General features: G+C 42.6%; 1 protein-coding gene across 1 annotated transcript in view; it reads left to right on the plus strand.

Moving 5' to 3' along the window:
• Window positions 1-6,484: 6,484 nt before the first annotated feature.
• Window positions 6,485-16,345, plus strand: part of R3HCC1L (R3H domain and coiled-coil containing 1 like) — a 98,707-nt gene continuing 88,846 nt past the window's right edge. Inside the window, exon 1 of the mRNA XM_019797220.2 lies at window positions 6,485-6,573. The gene's annotated coding sequence lies outside the window, so the exon portion shown is untranslated. The remainder of the gene's footprint in view (window positions 6,574-16,345) is intronic.

A 16,345-nucleotide genomic window follows, 5' to 3' on the forward strand; every position in this document is an offset into this window, starting at 1 on the left:
AGGAGGCTTTGGTGGGTCTCCATTTTACAGATGAGGAAATTGAGGCTTGGTGAATCATCTAAGGTTCTATGTTGTCTAATGGTAGAAATTCTAAGTGACAGAATTTACTAGACTGTGACTCAGTTATAGCTCTGAGTAGTCCAGTTGTTCTCAGATCAGGATGAGCATACCATCACCACGCCCTTCCCTCCAAGTGGGCACTGTGGCATTGGATTGTTTAGCCATGCAAACCTTGAGGTCAAGGGGCAGCTAGAATAGCCCTGGTGCTGGAGAGCTAACTGCAAGGCTGTAGTGTGTGTGTGTGTGTGTGTGTGTGTGTGTGTGTGTGCATGTGTGTGGTAGGACAGCTGGCACAACTCACAGCTGGATAGTAGCATCAGATGCTGTGACCTCGCAGCACGGAGAGGCCACCAAAACAATAATGCTACCATGCCTTTTGGAAGGTGGCTTCAATCAGAGTTGAAGAGTTGAAGGAGAGTTTTCTGGGCTCCTAACTTAGGCTCTGGGGGTCTGGCGTCCCACCTGCTTGTCAGAGTTCTCTGTTCTGCTTTTCCTCATGAATTAAATGGTAGCTAACTGTTGATACCCTGCCCTCCTGTTGTCCTAAAAAGTCTTATCTTTGCTCCAGCTGGTGCCTAATACCCATGCATTTCTAGATAGTAGCAGCATTTCCTGATGCTAATCACGGAGAAAGGATCCGAGGATCCAAAAACCCAATAACATTTGGATCCTTTTGTGCTTATTGGCTGAAAGTTACAAAAGGAGAGAATTCTCAAGTGAGGGGGTAGCCATCAGGGCCCACACTTCCAAGGGGTAGGTTTATTTAGCCCCTCTCTCCTGAGAACATTTTCTTCTCCATCTTCCATACCATATGGGTAATTATGGTATTATACGGGGAGGATAGTGAAACTCCAGGGAGATTGCAAAATGTGCCCCAGCAGAGGGTTTTTTTTGTGTGTTTTTTTTTGTTTTTGGGGGTTTTTTTTGTTTGTTTTTTACTTATGCGTTGTTTGAACTGTCCATTTTGAAGCTAGGCTGGAGGTGACCATGCCCTAATCACTGGGCAGAAGGCAACATGGAATCCCTGAGTCTGAGAACCAGATATCCTACTAGTTATCCAAGGTCTGCAAAGGGTCATGCTACTAAAAACACGGGACCTGGCATCAGGAACACTGTCTGAGAGGCGTGTAATTTAGTGGTTGAGAGCTCAGACTCCAGCGCCAGAGTGCCTTGGTTTAAACCTCAGGTCTGTCATGTATTAGCTGCCAAGCTTTGGGCCTCAGCTCCTCCAGCGTGAGATGATGGTGCTGTTACCCGGAGTGAGCTGGGAAAGGAAAGAAGCAGCCACAGTAAAGAATAACAGGACCGTAAAACGAAAGCAAAGCAGAGCAAAGTTTTACTGAAGTCCACTTCAAGAGAGACAAAGGCCTGGGAAACTGTGGGGTGTGGGGGTGTGGGCTTACATCAGTATTTTCTTTTGGGTGGGTCCTAGGCTAGGGTCGCAACATCTGAGTGACAGGCCTGGATAACATAATAATTATCCAAAGACCTGTGTCCTTTCCCAAGATGTATTCAAAATACCTGCAGGGAGTAGGAAACCGCAACATTATTTCTATTCCAGAGACATAGGTCAAATAAGAGCAAGGGGGGCTTTCCCCACCAGTGTGAGAAGTACAACAGACTTAACTCTTCCTCTGGCGGGATCCTGTACCCGCAAATGGACTGCTACATGGCTGGAATGGGCTGGCCCCTAGGCAGTCCTTGGCTGGGGACCTCCATCAGGACGTCTAAGGTCCATCCTCCTGTTGTTTGTGCCTAGCTTCCTGCCTAACAGTAATAACAGGTGGCACCTTGGTTAGTGTGAGGACTGCCACAGATCCCACGGGTAAAGGGCTTACCATGGCTCCCCTGCATACAGCAAGCACTTGATAAGGGCTAAGCGCCATTCTTTACTAAGGCGAAGGTCCTTTTGTCCTCTCCCGTGTTTCTTTCTCTTCCTAGGTCCTTGACCTCCTCCCTAGTTTGCATTTCTGGAGCCAGCTGCTCCAGCAGCCTCCCTCTTCTGGTCAGGGGGCGCAAAGGAAAAACAGCTTGCCCAGGGGCATACCTTTTTTCATACAGCATCACCTTAAACCAATACACCATGGCTCATTTTAATCCAAGAGCTAAGGGCCCTTTAAACCAGCCATTCCCTATCTATTCTGTTTATTAAAAAAAAAAAATCAAGGTCCTTTGGTTTCATGTTCCTTTATTGTATTTTGTAAGGCACCAGCACATATTGGATACTATGTAAATGTGAAGTACTCTAACAATAGTAACTGAGACAGATGAGAAACTCAAGGAAGCAAAGTCACCATCTTGAAGTTAGCTTTTTATTGATGGGCTGAGTGATTTGGGAGAGACAATGTGGCTCCAAGGCTAAAGAGCCCCCAGGGATTCCGAAGGCAAAGGTTTAAATCCCAGTCACAGCAGCAGCTCCAGTGACCCCAGACAGGCGGCTTCCTTTCTCTTGACCCCAAATTCTCCCCAGGAATACGGGGCTTAAGGCCCAGGGATGTTAAGCCAGGGATGCGTATGTGGTTGTGCAGACGGTACACAGCACAGGGGTGCCAGCCGAGGGAGGGAGTGAGGGCTGAAATATAGTCTCTGCTCCGTTGCTCAATCTGTGCGTCCTGGTGATCGACTGTGTCCACCTAGAGAAAGGGGCACTTTTTTTTTTTTCTCTAATTTGCACAAAGGTACTATATGGGCTATTGGAGGCCCTATAGGAAGCAATGTGATGTTGATAGGGCACAGGACTTAGCACGTAGGATGGATAAAATTGTTTAACACATAGTTATTGAACACCTACTATGTGCCAGGCACCATTCTAGGGGTTGAGGATATGGAGATAAATAAGAACAACCTCTGTCCCTGGGTCCTCTCTTGCCTTCACCTGCCCATGGTCCCCTACCTTCAATCTATCAGCAGGTCCTGTAGACGCAGTCTGCAAAATACCTGTCAAATCCACCCGCTTTGTTTCACGGCCAGCACTTTGTTTCTTTATTTCTTACCTAGACTAAAGCCACAAATGTGCTCCCACTTCTACTGTGGTCCTCCAAACAAAACCAAGAGTGATCTATCAAAATGTAAATTGGATAATGTCATTCCCTTGTTTAAACCTTTTGGTGGCTATAATTTAATCCAGGGTCCTTACTGTGGCCTCAGGGCAATGCACACCTTGTTCTAATTACCTCTTCTTGTCATCTGGATCAGTAAACCCACACTGTGTCTGAATTCGTCAGGGTTCTCCAGAGAAATGGGAACCAACTATCTATCAACTGATCGATCTGGATTGATCTATCAATTTATCTCTATTTCTGTATATATTTCCTATTTATGTGTGTGTGTTATATATATTTATATATATAAATATACATGAGATATATACATTTTCTATATTTTGAGGACTTGGTTCATGTGACTGTAAAGACTGAGATGTCTCACAGTCTGCCTTCTGCAAGCTGGAGACCCAGGAAAACCAGTGGTATAATTCTAGTCTGAGTCCAAAGGCCTGAGAACCAGGGGAGCCAATGGTGTGAATCCCAGTCCAAGGGCAGGAGAAGACCAACAGACCAATGTCTCAGCTTAACAGATAGGCAAGAAGGAAATGAATCCTCCTTTCCCCTGATTTTTGTTTAATCCAGGGATTTAGCAGATGTGATGACGCCCTACCACACTGGAAGGGGGAATAATCTACTGAGTCCACCGATTCAAATGCCAATCTCTACCTGAACCATTCTTGAAGACACACCCAGACGTAATGTTTAATCTAGGCATCCTGTGGCCCAGTCAAGTTGACACAATTAATCATCATACCATCCCAGCAAAACTGACAATTCTGTCCTTCAAACAGCCTAGCTTTCTTTTGTAGAGCCTGATCCCTTTGGCTGGAACACTTTTCCCCTTGACCATCTCTTTCTCACCCTCTGGTGCTCAGTGGAATGGTCATCTCCTCACGGAGGCCTTCCCGCACCGTCTTGTCAAAGTAGTGTCGTGTTGTCTGTCTACTACCCTTCATTGCCAGGATAATCTGTCACAAAGCAGCCCGGTTCGATTTGTAGGTGTCGAGGTCTTTGTTTATTTTCTGTCTTATCTGCTAGATTGCAAGCTCCTTCACAGTAGGCACCATGCTTTTTTGTTCTCCACTGTATATCCCTTCAGCATCTTGCTAGTCTCTGGTGCAGAGTAATAAATAACAATAAATATTTGCTAAATGAAGTTGTTACAACGAATTCATCTAATAGGGGAGTCATCACCACAGTACAATGTAGAGATGCATGAGATGATGAAGGCAGCGATGTGCTGGCAAACCAACCCTCCAAAAAACCCCCCAAAGGCCATGATTTGTCATTTGCTTATTTCCATGGCGGTGTAAATACTCCCATCACAGCTGATTTCAAGCTACCAATGGTTTAGAAACTGACTTGCCAAATTCCTTAGTATTGAACAGTTGGCTCTTCGAACCTGGTGTGATCTAGGTCTAGCATTTCACTGGAAGAGAGGTTGGCATGGGTGCAATGAATACCCAGGAAAGACGCAGTAGTTCATATTGGGGGAGCTCAGCAAAGGTTTCCTGGAGGAGGCGACACTTGATCTGTGTTGTGAATGCTGTATGGTCTGTGTATGTTGGCTCAGGCTCTGTGCTTCTAAACTGGCTAATGTAGCCCTGCTCCCAGTAGCCCACATTCAACCGTCCTGGCTCCCCTCTGCTCACCTGGGAGTTATCAGCTCGCTCAGCCCAATCCTCAGAATATCCTTCCATGTGGCTGGTGTTCTATTGGGTTTGTTTTTAGTCCAACAGAGAAGAATTAGGGTAGAAATTAGTAAAGGGAGACAGGGAAGTGTTTTCCAAACAGAAGGACAGCTTTCGCAAAGGTGAGAGAGCACATGCAATCCAGCAGTCTAGTAATTCTAGGTGTATGTGGGAAGAAGTGGGAGAAGATTAGCTCCTGACAGGTCTTGTCTGATAGACCAAGGAGCATATGCTGATTTCCACCCTGGGCTGGAGCAGGTGGCAGAGGGGAACGGAAAGGGACTGGTTGCTTTTCCTGCACAGTTCTTATCACAGCTGGTAATTGTGAGTTTTGGTAATTGTGGTTTTTGTTTATTATTGTTGGTTTTGTTTTTTGGCATGTAATCATTTGATTAATATCTGTCTCTTTCAAGAGAATGTAAACTCTATAAAGGCAGGGACTGTCTTGTTCACTAGTATTTTCTCAGCACCCAGCACAATGTCTAGTGTACAGTATGCAATAAAAAAACATCCTTGTTAAATGAGTCAATCACCTGGGGAACCTTTAAAATTTGCCTATGCCCACCTACCCTAAAATAAGATCTGTTATAAATCTCCTTTCTCTGAATCTCCCAACCACAATATGGGTTGGGAACAGTGGGGGAGTAGCGGGGCTGGCATTCTTGTTTTTTAAGCTACCTAAGGGATTCACCTCATACCTCTTTCCAAATCCAATCGAGTGAATCCTTTAAAGGAGATTACCAAAAGTGTGACATGATTAAATTTGTCATTTGCACAAATGGGCCAGATGGCAGTAGGGAGGACTACACAGAGGTGCTGAGACCAGTAAGGGAGGCGATGCAAGAAATGGTGCAGGTCTAAGTTAAATCACTGGCAGTGGGCGTGAAGAGAGAACAGATTCAAGAGATGCTTGGGAGACAGACTGTAAGATTCGGTGACCATTTGGGCATGGGTGGAAGAGGAAGTGAGAGAAGGAGGAATCTAGGTTGGAGGTTGGATTGACTATTAGTGAATGGGGGGGTGGTTAGTTCCCTTGTCAAATTGCTACATTTGAGATGCCTGTGGGACGTGTATGGGGAGGAGTCCCTTATGAAGCTGGGAATACAAACGTGGCGCTCAGCCCTTCCCCGTCCCCCCAACCTTCATTCCATTGCCAAGAACTCTGGAAAACACTAAATATTTAAGAGATGGGTTAGAAAAAGAATTCCTGAAGGAGACTAAGGATGGCTTGAGAAGAAGGAAAATACAGGTAGTAGCATAGGAAGTAAGTTATAAGGAATGTCCCAACAGCCTCAAATGGTGCCTGAAGGTTAAGTTAGAAGACCTGAAAATTCCTCCCGTGAGTTTGACACTGAGGATAATGATGGGCAACAGGGACATTTTCTGCGAGGGCAGAACCTGCAGGGCAGCGCACACAGGAGGAAGCGGAGACGAGTTAGATTGCCTTTTTCAAAAAACTTGGCTGTGAAGGGAAAAGGAGGGATGGTGTGACTGAACGGGATGTGAGGAGGTCTGAGCACGTTTACAGCTGAGAGCAACCGGGAGGCTTAGCAGACAGGAGCGCAAACGCCTTCTCATCTTCGCCGTTTTTGCCAGCCCTGCCCCCACGTGACCGCGAAGCGGCCCGCGCAGCACGGGCCTGGAGCGACTACAGTCCCCAGAAGGCCCCGCGGCACGAGGGCGGGGCGGAGTCGAGGCCTGGCGCGCACCCCAGCGGCGCGAGCGGAAGAGCATGAGCTTCGAGGAGGCGGCGGAAGCAGAGAGCGACGGCGGCCCCGGTAACGAGCAACCCCGCGTCCCTGTCCCTTCGTCCTTCCCTCCACACCCCTAGCCGGGTCTGGTCGCTCCCACTTCTCCCCACACACTTTGGACGAGACTTCCTTTTCCCTTTTGTTACCGGTATTTTTTTCCCTCACGTGACGTGATGGGCGGGTATCCGCCTCGGGCGGAGGTTACTGGGAAGCTGCCGCCCTTCGACCCCTGCGGGCCCTGGGTTGCGGGGATCCTCCGAGGCCCTCCCTCACGTGACGTGATGGGCGGGTATCCGCCTGGGGCGGAGGTTACTGGGAAGCTGCCGCCCTTCGACCCCTGCGGGCCCTGGGTTGCGGGGATCCTCCGAGGCCCTTTTGCTAGGGTATGCGTGCCCGGTTTGGGCCCTCTTCCCAAGTACTCTCTGCGGAGAGAACATTTCTTCCCCGGGTTTCAACAGGTACTGAGCGGGTCCGTGGCGGACCCCCCCCCCCCCCCCCCCCCCCGGGGGGGGGGGGNGGTATGGGACTGTAGGCCACCGAGGCCTCCCCGAGAAGACCCCGGGGCGCCTGGCGATTTCCAGGCCGCGAGCCTTTCGAGTGAGTCCGCTCGGCCGGCCGGGAGCCCCGGGCTATGGGCTGTGGGTTGGGAGTCAGCTGTCTGTACCGGACGATGTACTTCCTGGTTTTCTTGGGCGGCCCTTGGAAAACCCCAAGTCCGATTATTAAAAGTTTTATCAGTAAAGCCGCCTCTCAGAGTTGAAGAAGGGAGGAAGCATAGGATTTGGAGTCTAATGCCTAGGAGTCTCAGGTCTGCCACTTGCTGGGCTTGTGATCTTTTGTAGCCCGTTTACCGCAGCCTCGGTTTCTGTATCTGAAAAATGGGGATATTAGTCTTTGGCCTGCCTGCCTTCCAGTGTTGGGGGGTTCAACAGAAGTGATGTATGTGAGAAAGCATGTATCAGATATAACCTCACTATCCTTCTGTCCTCAGTGTAGGTCACTTGTATTTCAAAACCACATTTATGTCTTTATGAAGTCGATTATAAATATGACCATGCTCTTTGTGAAATCAGATGAGTTAACAAATAGGTGGAAGTGTCTTTGGAAAGGAATACAAGCCATACAAACGTTCTTAAGTCATGTTCCTGTTGAAGAGGTGACATCAAGGCCCTAGCACCTGTGGAGTCAATTTTAAACTTCATCTGGATTTTCAGGTCCCCCAGAATTTGGACACTTCCTTTCCCCCAACACACCCACCTGTCTACCCCTTTTGCTCTGTTAATAACCTTCCTTCATAACACAAGTACAAGTGTCTTAGCACTTAATGTTCCGCAGTTGTGGTGCTAACCTAAGGCCTGTCTCCGGCAGGTCTTATGTTTTTTCCCCCTTTTCAGATACTACTCTAATTCTAGCTCTAATTCTAACACAGCCCCACTAACCTTGTGTGCATACTAGCTGAAATACTGGGGTTACCTTTACTTGTCCTAGGTATATGTGCTAGAAGTCTGTTTCCTCATAGCTAGAATTCAGAATATAAATAGCCCCTATCCTAGTCATCTGGCAATTAAGATCTGAGACTCTAAGCAGGTGATTTTTTTTTTTTAAAGATTTTATTATTTATTCGACAGAGATAGAGACAGCCAGCGAGAGAGGGAACACAAGCAGGGGGAGTGGGAGAGGAAGAAGCAGGCTCATAGCAGAGGAGCCTGACGTGGGGCTCGATCCCATAACGCCGGGATCACGCCCTGAGCCGAAGGCAGACGCTTAACCGCTGTGCCACCCAGGCGCCCCTAAGTAGGGTGGTTTTTTATGTTATTTTCCCTTAATAGAGAATGGGGATTTTAACAATCAATTTTTTATGGGTTTGGAGGTGTAGTAATTAGGTAATCCTGTATTTATACTGAAATCATTAGTTGAAAAATGCTTGAATGCAGTTCAAAAAACAGGATGGCGGTACAGTGAATTAGGTACAAAGTTGAACAAATTGAGTTCAAATCCTGGTGCTGTGACTTCTGCTTTGACTTTTGGCAAATTAGTTGACCTCTCTAAGCCTGTTTACTAGTCTCTAAAATAGATAGAATAACATTTGCCTCACAAGCTGTCTGTGAGGATTAAATGAGATGTGAGTATAAGGAGCTTAGTAGTGCCTGGAGTAAGTGCTCATTATTTTATTGCTGTTGTAATTGTTGACTGTCATGATGATCAAAAATGATGATAATTTTGGATAATGTATTTCTTGAGATTCTTTCTCTCTCTTTTTTCTGTAAAATGAGGTAGCTATCCTTAACCCAAAAATACTGTAAATAGAAGTACTCAGATTGCAGGATTTTTTTTACCAATTGCACTTTGTATAAATATTATATGATGCTATTTTTTACTCTTAGAGGTTTCCAGATGCTGTTGTGAAAAGGTGGTTGTTGGGATGTGCTTTGGACTGGTGTCTTATTTGTAACCTGTAGTAAGAATGCGGTTTTCTGTCTGTACATGGTAGCTTGTAGAACAATTATCTATGTTTATGATTTAGATATTGACTATTGACTAGGACAGAGTTTTGTAGAGCACTTTTTGTCCTTCCTCTCGCCTCTGCCTTTTTTTTTTTTTCCTTTCTAAGTCAGACTATTCAACTCTAAAAGTTAGGTTAGTGGGTAGGTTTCAGAAGGCTTGGTGACCTCATTTTTTGAAGGTGAGAACTCTTATTGACATTGGTGTATGTGCATTTGCAAGGAGTGAGAGTTTAGAGAAACCAACAAGGAAAGTCTTAATAGAGAAAACTGATTTGTTGGTCAAAGCAAAATCTTAGGGTTAAGAATTGAAATGTTTATTTTTAATTCCCACAAATGGATGGGTGTTGACTATAAGGTATCTGCAGACTCAGATACCTAGGAAATGTTTCCTTTACTCTCTTTGATGTGGTATCCTCTGGCTCTGCCTTGCCAATTTCATTTATTTATTTATTTATTTAAGATTTATTTATTTGGAAGAGAGAGAATCTTAAGCAGGCTCCACCATGCTCAGCACGGAGCCTGACGTGGGGCTGTATCTCAGGACCCTGACATCACGACCTGAGCTGAAACGAAGAATAGGATGCCTAACTGACTCTGCCACACAGGTGCTCCTCATTCTTACTTTTAGTTATGAATCAGCAGGATAACTATTTTTTCAGCATAGGCTTTTATACAAAGCTATGACAATAGTCACTTCCATTAAAATTTACTTTGTGTGCTATACTATGTTATTTTTTCCCTTGTTTTAAACATTGACTGTTTTTACTTAGAGAAGTTTTGGTAGGTAGACTCATTCTCGGCTGTAGCATCTAAGTGTATGTAGTGGATATGCTCAGTTAGTAATGACTGTGTTGAATAGTTCTGGATAAAAATATTTTGTTGATTGTTCTATGTCCCTAAGGCACACTCTCGAGAGACTGTGGTGTTGTGGAAATAGCCTAAGCTTTGGAGTTAGATCAAGTTTTGAATCCAGGCCCCACTACTTAATAGTAATTTATGACTTTGATTCATATTATCATTCTGAGTTCATTTTCTTATCTGTCAAACAGGGATAGTAATACCAACCCCATATGACTGAAAAGATTAGAGATCGTTTGAACTAGGCACATATTAACCAGGCTTAGCAAAAGGTATAGATTATGTTATTATTATTTCTTTAAAAATTTTTATTACATTTTTCTGATAGTCATTGACTTTGGTAATACATCTATGTTCATTCCTTTAATGTTTCACATGATTAGTGTTTTGTTTTGTATTTTTTTTTTTGTTAGCCAAGGTTAAGGTTGTTGACTGTGACCATGGAACCCTGAAACACAGCAAAGCTAATTGGCCAGCATGTTTGAATCTATGACCCTGTCCTCATTAGCTCCATAAGCTAACTACTCACAAAATAGCTCACCAGAATGATAAAACTGGTATGTTGTTGATTCGACACTCATGCACTCATTAGACGTAATAGAATTAAATGAATTAGTGCCAGAAGTAAAAGTATAGACTTTTGATTATAACCCTGTATAAATATAAGACTACTCTTACACTTTGTATAAAACCGGGAACCTATAGGATGATCTTTGAGAAGCACTAACCAGAGTTATAATTTAGACATTTCTTTTAGTGTTGCGCTGTATTTGTTGCAGACAAATACAATTATGGAATTAGATTATTGCAGACCTACTCATAGGAGAAGTGAGAAGAAATGGAATTAGATTATTCATATCTTGAAGGAGAACCCTCTTTCTACTATGCCACCCGCCAGAAAATGTGCTCTNGTTGCAGACAAATACAATTATGGAATTAGATTATTCATATCTTGAAGGAGAACCCTCTTTCTACTATGCCACCCGCCAGAAAATGTGCTCTTAGCTAGTGAAGAAAACATTTAGAGTTCCCCGTTAATGAGCCCAGCAGGATGGATGAAGCTCGTGTAACTCGTAAGAGTTTATTGAATTACAGAGAAATTCCAGTTGTCAGAGCTTTAGATAGAAGAGAAGTTATAGGGTGTTGCTCAGCAAGCTATAAGCCTGCATTTGAAGAGGGTTTTCTCCTCTCTCAGTAAAACATAGACCAGTTGCTCCGAGTCTGTGGTGTGCATTTTTCACTTGTCTTATGCTAGTCTTCTATATAGCTTTCCATTCTTCAAATTCAGGCTTCAGTTTTATTATTTGTTGTCCTTCTTATATCTTTTTTTTTTTCTTTTTATGTCAAACATGGCTGTTTTCAGACCAGGGATAAAAATAGAGAAGCACTGTTGGAAACAACAGGTTCTGGTGTCTAGTGTTGTGAGGTTCCCAAATAACACAGGTTAACCTGTGAATATGATGGTATTGGTTTGTGACAGCTCCTGACCATTTAACTCTGCACAGAGGCAAAAATAGGGGCAAAAGGTATGTGGCATTCCTTAATAGGAGATTTGTTTCTTAGAAAAGAATATGCGTAATTTTAATATTGGCTTGTAGTTGGGCTGTGTCAAGTTCTTTGCCATGGAATACAAGAAGAAGACCTAGTCGTCAGTCTTTGCGATTCTTCTAGTTCTACTGGGTGATCCCTGTGTTGAGGAATACAAAGTAGAGGAGTATCTGTGAGGTTATGTGGGCTTCCAGGAAGAGGAGGATCTCGAAGGAAGTGATAGAATAACAGATTGGAGACGACAGAAGAAAATGCCACCCACAGAGGAGCAATGAGAAGTTAGAAGCAAAAATGAGTACAATATGTGAGTTGAGTGAGACAAAAAGGGAATGTTAACAGTATTGCATAAATGAAAGGTACGATTTTTACTGATGATGAGTAGTAAAGAGATGTGATTTGTTAGGTTTATATGTGTGTGATAATGAGGAAGAATTAACGGAAGGCTTTGAAGGGTAGGCTGAAGAATGTAGATTTAGACTTGGTCCTGTAGGTGATGGTACTTCTGTTGAAAGTCATATGATGAAAATAGTGAGAAAGGTTGTCCTGGCAGCTTTGTGGGATAACCTGTAGTTGAGAGTGGCTGGAGAGTATTTCAATAGGACAGTGGTGGAGTAATGTGGAACCAAAACATGATAGCTCTTGTGAAGGAAGAACAGTAAGCGTGGGGTTGGAAGAGCTGGAAGAATCAGAATACCTCAAAGTTTTGAGCCTGACTAGCAAGTATATTGTAGTGTCGTTGATAGTGACATTGGGAAAGGAGCTTAGGTAGACCTAGGGAGAAAGATAATGAGTTCAAGTGCTAATACTAAGTTTTAGGTATTAGATAGTGGTAGTTAAAAAAAAACCCTTGTGCTTTAAAACTAAAGAACTTAAAAATGAGTGCTCTTTTTTAAAAGTAATTTGTTTTTGAGGCCATGCATTTATTTTAGCAAATAAATATTCTTTGCAATTTGTCTTTGAAACTGCTTTCAGAACTAGTAGAGTCATACAAGAAAACCAGTCTCATTACTTGATGATCATATCCTTTGACTTCAAGAGTATTTTCTAGCTCTATCACTCATCTTATTTCCCAATTTCTAAGTGATATTTGACAGTTTCTAAAAATGCAGAGGCATAAAATTTATTACCACGGTGGGTGTATAAATGATTATAGTGTGGTTGCTGAGGACGACTTAAAAAGCCTGAAGCTGTGATAGCATCCTTAGAATAAATTGCTAGTGCACTCTGGTTAAGAGGGTAGGTTCTGGAAAGCCTAAGTTTGAATGATCTGTTTGGTACATTAGTTATGTGTCTTGAGCAAGTTATTTAATTTGTCTGGGTATCAGTTTCCTCATTTTTAAAAAATGTGTATGGTGATAATACTCCCTACTTCATAGAATTGTTGTCAGGATTAGCTCTTATACTTAGAAGAGTGCTTGGCAAATATTAAAAGCTCAGTAAATATTAGCTATTTATTAGTGTCACAACAACCACTACTATTGCTACCATCACCACTGTATTTATTTATTTTGTTTGTTTTAAAAAATCACTTATGTTCCTGTTTAGTTATGTCTCATGCAAGTGAAATGATAGGCAGCTGGAGATAAAACTAGAGCACAAATAAAAAACCTGACGTATGGAGATGTGTGTGTGTGTGTGTGTGTGTGTGCGCGCGCATGTGTTTTGTTTTGTTTTGGTTTTTAGAATGTTGGCCTAGGAGAAGAGTGGAAAAGACCAAGGGAGGAATATTGGCGAATACTCACAGTAAGGGTTTGGGAGGCAGAAAAGGGGCTGGCAAAGGAGCAGTTGGAGTGTGTATGTGTGTGTGTGTGTGTGTGTGTGCGCGCGCGCATGTGTTTTGTTTTGTTTTGGTTTTTAGAATGTTGGCCTAGGAGAAGAGTGGAAAAGACCAAGGGAGGAATATTGGCGAATACTCACAGTAAGGGTTTGGGAGGCAGAAAAGGGGCTGGCAAAGGAGCAGTTGGAGATTGTTTAGAGAAAGAAAGAAAACAAGGAGTGGGTCCTAGTATAGAGGTTATACTAATTAGGATTAGATTTGGTTGCAGCCAAATAATAGAGACTTAAACATCATAGAAGTGTATATCTCTTAATGTCAAGAATTCCAAAAGTAGTCTAGGGCTGGTGTGGTTGGTTTGTCGTCATGTCATGTTGCTGCTCTTCTGTGCATGGGTTCTGTTCTTTTTCCAAAGTCATTTTATGGCCTAAGATAGTTACTGGAGCTCCAGCTGTTTCATTCACATTCCAACCATCAGAAAGGAGGAAGAGAATACATCTCCTTCTCTTTAAAGATATTTACTGAAAGTTAAATGTGCCACTTCTGCTCATATTCCATTGGTGAAAATTAGTCACTTAGCCATACCTTCTTGCTGGAGAGATTGGGAGATGTAGACTATTTTGAGTGGTCAGTGCCTGGGCAAAAAGAACAGGAACAATGAGGATAATCCAAGTATAGCTACCTGAAGAATATAGGGTAGATAACAGAGTTAATTGTCTTTAGGATAGTTTGTCATTATTGGTAATCCTTGACAGAGTTTCTATACTTATGAAAAAACTGTGAATATAAAACTACTCTTGTCAGATTGTGTCAATAGTACTTTTTTTTTAGGGTGTACACGAATCCTTTTTTAATAAGGATTATCAGTCTCTCATAAGGAAAAAAATTATGTGTATGTATGTACATGTATTTGTGTGTATACAGATACATAATGTGTGTTTTTATATATTTCCTCACTTAACCTTGGCATCGGCCTAAATTATTTCATATGGCAACAACGTGCAGTAAAATGATGGTAAATAAGTCTCTGTATTTCTCCTTTGTAGTTTTAAGCCCATAATTTTACTTAGCTTTCTATCCAGTCTCCAGTTTGGTTGTTCTGGGCAGTGTTCTAATCCATCTCTGTCCTTTTATATTACTCCTCTGTTTTACTGCTGTTAATCGTACTTCCCAAAATAGATAAATGGGCAAATTTAATTAAATGTGTTATTTGCACTCTCCTGATCATTAATGAATTTGTAAGTGAGATCAGACTTATAATCTTTCTAATATTACAATTACTGAATTCTGTCTATCCACTCAAGTGGTAATTATTTGCTTTAAAATTTTTTTATTTTTAAAGTTTCTATATTTTGTATGTGTTCCTACAGTATTGGAAATATGAAGATCTTCCAAAAAAAAAAAAGAACGTTTTTCCCTAGGATTTTTTTTTATTCCTTTCAGTTGAAAATATTTTATTATATATTTTTGAATGATGAGCAATCCATTTAAGATAAGAAAGTCATCAGTTGCTGTTTTTGTATTTTATCAATAGACATATAGTTTAAAATAGATAAGTTTTAAAAGTCAAATAGTAAAAGGAATTATAACAAAATATAGTGAATCTCCATGCTCTCTAGTTTCCTCCCTGAAGGTAACCACTTTCAGCCCCTTAAGCTGTTTCTTCTGGCATTTATGTATCTCCGTGTTTCAAAATAATGTATGTGCAATGCTGTCCTTTCTCGTTATATACTGAGTCTCTATTATGGTAGAGAAAACTGTACCGTTCTTAAACCGCCATCACCGCTGCTGTTCCCCCTCTAGCTTCCTAATTTAGTTATATTATAATATTTGGTTAAATGAGATAGTTAATGTTGTATTTACATTATTATGCCTGTGCAAATTTTACTTGCTGATAGTGTCTGAAATACTAGCCTCTCAATGCAGTTTTCCACAAGGTCAGTCACAGTAATCTGTCAGCTTCAGTTTTCCTTCCTTTTAAAAAATTTTCTTGGCAACTTCACTTCTGGAGACCTTCATTGTCCTCCTATCTGGGCCTACTTCATAGCTCTTTTCCTAGGAAGATTTCTCTTTGTTATCTTTAGACCGTTCTCTCCTTTTCAGTTTGATTCCCAGTATTGTAACTTTTTTTTTAAATTTTATTTATTTATTTGAGAGAGAGTGAGCATGAGCAGAGGGAGAGACAGAGGCAGAGGGAGAGGGAGAAGCAGACTCCCTGCTGAGCAAGGAACTTGACTCGGGACTCGATCCCAGGACCCTGGGGTCATGACCTGAGTCAAAGGCAGACACTCAACCGACTGAGCCACCCAGGTGTCCCCCCAGTATTGTAACTCTTCTTTATTCTTCATTTACCTTCTTGCTTAGGTAGAGCACATCTTCTAGTAGTTGCGTTGGATGAAAAAGATGGCACTATGGTAGAGAGCATGGGGATGACAGCCTTCAACATGCCTGGCTCTGTCACATAGCTTCAATCTGAATTGGTTGCCTTCTACTTTTGGTGCACTTTGCATCAAGGAATCCTGGAATGTCCATTCACTGATATTCCTTCACTTCTCTCTTGTGTTGGGTATGTTTTCCATACCCTATGCCTTTCTTTGTTTTGGTTTATTTCTTCATTTGGGTTCAAAGGATGATGAGACTATTACCCACTATCTAGAATATCTCATCAGGCACAATCTCCTTGAACAAAGAAGATTGTTAATCTTACATAGTGATTTTGGGGAGGGTGGAGTTCAGGGATTGGAGGATTTTAAGAGGTGGAAATGGGTTAACATCTATAGAAGCATGGTTACTTGAGTGACGTCGTTCATTGGTTGTCACTCAGGAGCGTGTTTATTGGAGTGAATCTGTCCCTGATTGTTTGGCTTGTAAGAGTGCCTGCTGGGTTGAGTTTTCCTTATCAGTTGAATGGATTTAAAACTGGTACTCCTGGCATTTACCATGGCTATGAAGAATCAATCCATCTTCTCTTGAATTTGTTAGAACTTTAATTTCATGGGGCGCCTGGGTGGCACAGCGGTTGGGCGTCTGCCTTCGGCTCAGGGCGTGATCCCGGCTTTATGGGATCGAGCCCCACATCAGGCTCTTCTGCTATGAGCCTGCTTCTTCCTCTCCT

This window comes from Ailuropoda melanoleuca, chromosome 6, assembly GCF_002007445.2.
Source record: "Ailuropoda melanoleuca isolate Jingjing chromosome 6, ASM200744v2, whole genome shotgun sequence".
Lineage (NCBI taxonomy): Eukaryota > Metazoa > Chordata > Mammalia > Carnivora > Ursidae > Ailuropoda > Ailuropoda melanoleuca.